Below are 6,000 nucleotides of genomic sequence, written 5' to 3'. Positions count from 1 at the left end.
TGAGTTGGCGACTCTAGGTTGGCACCTGTTCACACCTAATTTATGTTTGGATGTGACGGTCAGGCTTTTGATATTAGTATGTCAATCTTCCTCAGTCTGGGGCTCTATTCAGGATTTCACCTGATGGGGTAAGGATGATTCTGAGAAAGGTCAGGAATCAGCCCAGAACTACACGGGAGGACCTGGTCACTGACCTGAAGAGAGCCGGGACCACAGGCTCACACATTACCATTAGTAACACACTACTCTAAATTATGGAACAATCCTACAATGTGATTTTCTGGTGATTTATTTGTAGATTCTGTCTCTATAGGTGAAGTGAGCGACGATAACAATTAGATCTCTTCATTCTGTGTAGGAGGGAAAACTGCAAAATCGGCAGCACATCAAGTACTTATTCCCCACTGTACGTAACTTGGGTGTTGTCTCTTTCTGTGATGTTCTCCATCCTGTGGTCGGCCCCTTGGACGCTTTCCATTGTGAGTGCTCCATACAACGTATTACAAAGTTTTCAATTTATTGCATGCAGGTAGGATATATGTTGTATATATGTAGTATGCATGTTGCATGCATGTGGTATATATGTAGTATATATGTAGTATGCATGTTACATGCATGTAGTATATATGTGGTATGTATGTATGTTGCATGCATGTAGTATATATGTAGTATGTATGTAGTATGTATGTAGCATGTATGTAGCATGTAGTATGTACATAGTATGTATTTTTTTTTTACATTCAACACATTAGCCGGATGATGGGATTACTACTGTCCCATCATTGGCTAATGTGTCAATCACCGTCATGGTAGCAGGCATCGCCCGATGGGACTTGTAGTCCCATCGGACGATGCCTGCACAGACCCCTGCAGCCTGCACAGACCCCCGGACAGTCGGCACAGACCACCGGCAGGCCGGCACAAACCCCCGGCAGGCTGCACAGACCCCCGGGCAGTCGGCACAGACCCCCGGCAGGCCGGTACAGACCCCCGGGCAGGCCGGTACAGACCCCCGACAGTCCGCACAGACCTCCGGGCAGTCGGCACAGACCCCCGGCAGGCCGGCACAGACCCCCGGAAGGCCCGAACTGACGGCGCATCATGATGCGCACAGACCGCGCATCATGATGACGTCATTTCGGCAGCCAATCAGAGCCACAACAGTGGCTCATTGCATTATGGGAACTTCCGATTCCGATATTGAAAAAAATATCGGTACTCGGTATCGGAATTCCGATACAGCGAATATCGGCTGATACCCGATATTTGGAGTATCGGAATGCTCAACACTACTCGTAACTGACCAGCCCGTTTCAGCCGCCCTGCCAACCAGAAACAACACTGCCGATGTCCTGTCTTCTTCGGACTCCAATGCTCCCCAACGGGACACCCAAGCCCGCCATATGTTCCATACTGCTTAGTATGACGCCCAAGTTTGTCTCGTAACCGACTCCCGGATCAACGTTCCTGCCCGTCTGTAATAATCTGCCACAAATGCAAAGGGCATTCCGCTCCTAAGGCCTCAACGTCTGGTGCCAGTTCCCGGAAGCGCTCCCACTGCAAACGTGACAAAGCATCCGCTATAGAGTTTTGCACGCCCGGCACATGCACCGCAGTAATCCAAGCGTTCAATTCCGGGCACCGTACCACCAATTCCCTCACCAGCTTAGGGGAGAAGAAGCGGACAAAGTGTTGATCACCGCCACAACGCTCATGTTATCACAATGAAACCTAACTCTCCTATTCTCAAACATCTCGCCCCAAATCCATACTGCCACCACAATGGGGAACAATTCCAGCAAAACCAAATTTTTTGTTAAGCCTCTCTGATGCCACTGATCGGGCCACTTGCCAACGCTCCACCGACCCCTACAATAGGCCCCATAACCGACCCCGCCTGCTGCGTCCGTATAAATCTCACAATCAAAACTGTTTAAAAATTTGTGTTGAATCAAAGATCTACCATTGTAATTTTCCAAAAAACGGTGCCACACCGCGAGATCCTCCCTGTGTTCCCTAGTCACCCGAATGAAATGATGCGCCAATCGCACGCAACCTACGGCAAAAAATTCGGCCCATGGGCATTATCCTGCATGCGAAATTCAATTGGCCTAGCAACGACTGCAATTCTTTTAATGTCACCTTCCTTAATCTCCTAACCCTGAGAACCTCCTGCTTCAACAAGGACAATTTTTTCTCCGGTAGCCGACACTCCATTCTTTCAGAATCAATCAATATGCCCAGAAAACTCAAAACTGTACAAGGGCCTTTAGTCTTTTCCTTCGCCAATGGTACCCTAAAAGTGTCTGCCACCCATTCCATGGCGGCCAAGGTATTCCTACATAAAACTGACTCCGGTGGCCCTATAAACGAAAAATCATCCAAGTAATGAATGACGGATGGAACACCAGAAACATCCCTAACCACCCATTCCAAAAAGGAACTGAACGTTTCAAACAAAGAACACGATATTGCGCAGCCCATCGGCAAACACCTATCCAAGAAATACCCCCTTTCCAAAAACATCCCAACAACGGAATGCTATCCGGGTGCACCGGTAGCAATCTAAAAGCTGACTCGATGTCAGTTTTTGCCAACAAAGCCCCCGTGCCGTATTTGCGAACCCATTGTACTGCCGTGTCAAAACATGTGTATACTACCGAACACAACTCCTGAGCAATACCATCGTTGACCGACAACCCCTTTGGGTAAGATAAATGCTGTATTAACCTAAATTTATTAGGCTCCTTCTTTGGCACCACCCCCAACGGGGAAACAATCACCCCTTCAACTGGTAACGACGAAAACGGCTCCGCCATCCTACCCAACTCAACTTCTTTTTGCAATTTTGCACTAACCACTTCTGAGTGCAGCTCAGCCGACCTCAAATTTTTAATAGAAAAAGGTACCATGTGGCTGGGAGGGGGTATCCTAAAACCCTCTGCGAAACCCGTCCGGATCACCCTGGCCTTATCTTGATCCAGGTATCTACTTAGCAAGGGGGCCATCCTTTGAAGCCTCACCGGCGTCTCCCCCTTGACCAGCACCCACTGCTGGCTTACCCCTTGCTTTCCTAAAACATTTTGAGGCCCCGTGTGAGCTACCGTTGCAATGGGAGCACACGTGTTTGAATTTCCAGGTGTTGCCATATTTCACTGCCCCTCATTGAATTGCCAGCACGTTCCTGATTTTTCTTTTCCTCCTTGCGCACCCCATCCACTGTTTCCGTGTCCCCCCGCTGATTGCCATTACCTCCGCTCCCGTGAAAGGACTGCCCGTACCTCACTGGCGCCATCACTTTCAAGCAAAGCCCAATGTCCTTTTGATCCCACCTAATCTCCGGCCTCACCGCCTTCCTCTGCCTAAACTGTTCGTCATAGCGCAACCACGCCTGCCCCCATAAATACGGTGCGCCTCTCTAATCGCATCGAGGTAACAAAACAGACCAGAACAGCTTTCGGGAGCCTTTTCCCCTACCACACTTGCCAATATCGCAAATGCTTGTAACCAGTTCACAAATGTCTGCGCAATAAGCCGTCACCTCCGTTTTTCTTCCTCCTCTTTCTTACTATCGTCTTTTTTCCCCCTATCCAAATTAAACTTTTCCAGGGGGAGAAGAGAGAAAATCTCCACTTACTCATCCCGCCAAATCTTCTCCTTCACCTCCTTTTTCAAATGTGCCCCCAAAGGTCCTTCGAAACACACGTACACTTCCCCTCTTGTCCTGTCATCCAATTTTACCGAATCTCCCTTATCTTTCTCAGTCTGAACAGATACTGATACCCCTCATATAGGCCCATTCTCTTCAACTGGCCTCAATGACTCCCCGACCGAAAGTGGACCGATCCCCACACCCGGGAGCCAAGCCCCCACAGGTGACGTCCAGGTCTCGCTCGCAGCCCCCCCATTCTTTGTAAACTTGGGACAAACTACACAACACCTCCCGCAAGCCTGACGTCTCTGCCCCAATTACTCCCCCTATCCCCCTTCCATCCAACCCTGACCTCTGACTTACCCAGACCCCTTGTCCTATTGCCCCTGTTGGCGACAAACAAGACATGGACTCATACTCACATGGCTGCGCAGGTGCTGTGTCCCCGCCAGCCGGACGCCCCGAATCCCGCTGCCGTTCGCTGTCGTCCTCTGAATCTTCAGTGCTGCTCCGCTGGCCCGCGCCACTGGACTCCTCGTCACCAGGGGGGGCCGGAGCTACTGCAGCACCCCTCACCAATGACCTTCTCCTCGATCTCGACCGCACTTGCCCACCAGACCCAGGCCGATATGCCCGGTCCGCTCCATGCCCCCGTGACCTGCCAGGCAGCTCCTCTTCTCTGCCTGCCACTCTTGCTGCCTGCAGATCGGTGCTTGGGCCCGGCAGCATAGGGTCATGCTGCTGCTGCCGGCCCGCTGCGACTCTCCCCCGTGTTCTACTCTCTGCCGGCCCTCCGCTAGGGCCGCCGCCAGGTGACTGCTGCGGTGGCGCGCCCGGGGGCCACGTGGGTAGCGGTGCCAGCCATCTCATCCGGCCTGTGCGCCTGCACCACCGCTGCTGCTCCCGCTCTGTTATGAACGAGTCACCGAAGGAGGAAAAAACAAAAATACAAGCTAAGTCCAGAAAACCGGAGAGATTGGTAGCTATCGGATTTCAGACCCCTGATCCTATCCACAACAGCTAACTGTAGCCGTGGGGGGTTCCTACGATGCCCTAGACCCCTCGATCACAGCCGGAGAACTAAATAGGCCTAAAGAAAGAAAGGGGAAATCTAAACTGCCCCAGAGCAGCCCCCAAAGCAATAGGCAGCCCCCAACATATAATGACGGTGAAGCAAGATGAAAACACTAACACAGATAGAAAGATAGGTTGAGCAAACAATGGGGCCCAAGCTAACTAAAAAGGACAGGATAGAAAAGCTGCTGTCTGCAATCCGCAAAAAACCCTACCAAAAAATGTCCCAACCGTCTGATAGGAAAAACAGGCCCTGAAGTCGCTAGGACTTCAAAATGACTATATCAGCACTCAGGTAAATTCTGAAGACAGAGCAAAGAGACAAACTGATCAGAGACAAAAATGGAACTCAGCACACCCCCGACCGGGGATGGCTGAACTCCAAAAAACAAGGTAAACAAAACAAAACTAATAAGTTCAATAGCAGAGCAAAAACTTATCTTTGGAAGCAGGAATCAGACTGGTCTCCAAGAATCCAGCAGAGAAATCACCAGTGACTCAGAAGGGCGTCGGCTGCCTTATATCCAGTCAGCAGTTCCTGTTACCCAGTCATCATCTACCAGATCAGGTGTTTGGTAATCAGCCTCATTACCTTCCTTCACCAGAAGAGGGAGTTCATCAGACATCGACGGTGAAGGGGAAAATGAACTCACATCACCGCTCTCTCCACAGGAGGCCGCCTGCCTCCCTGCTGCGCTGTGGGCCCCGGGTGCCGCACTCCTTGCTGTTGCAGGCCGCACTTCCGGTGCGGCCCTCTCTTCCGGTGCCCTCTCCCCGCCGACCTGCGCCCGCCGGCTGGCTGCATGGATTCCTGCCGGGTGGCGCAGGGCGAGATGAAGCCACACCGCTGCCGTCAGCCCACACAGGGTCACCGGAGGGGCTCCTCGGCCTGCGCCGGCTGCGCGTCACTACCTCCGGCGAGAGCCTCTCCGGTGGCCTGGTCCTCCTTCTGCCCACGCTCTCCCTGGTCCCGGCATCGCCTAGCAGGGAGGAGAGCTGCTCCTCCAACCATCCTTCCCTCCTGGAACGGGTGACGTCACACAGCCTGTCAAGCCGCGCGTACACGGACACCTTGGTAAGGAATGCTTCTGATTCTGTCTGTCTGTCCGTCTTTTCCTGCTGTCCTTCCGGCCGAAGTGAGGGTTCCCGCACTATTACCTGACCCTATGTACCGCCCTGCCCCCAGCTCTCCTCCCCTATCCCTGAACCACCAATCCGATCCTTCCCCACCAGATTTAAAACAAAATAAAACCCCTTCATGTCCCCAGCGCAGT

This window comes from Dendrobates tinctorius, unplaced genomic scaffold (genome assembly GCF_039654945.1).
Source record: "Dendrobates tinctorius isolate UK_male_01 unplaced genomic scaffold, ASM3965494v1 ptg000152l, whole genome shotgun sequence".
NCBI lineage: Eukaryota > Metazoa > Chordata > Amphibia > Anura > Dendrobatidae > Dendrobates > Dendrobates tinctorius.
The sequence above is the reverse complement of the archived record's forward strand: the minus strand, read 5'-3'. Positions refer to the sequence as shown.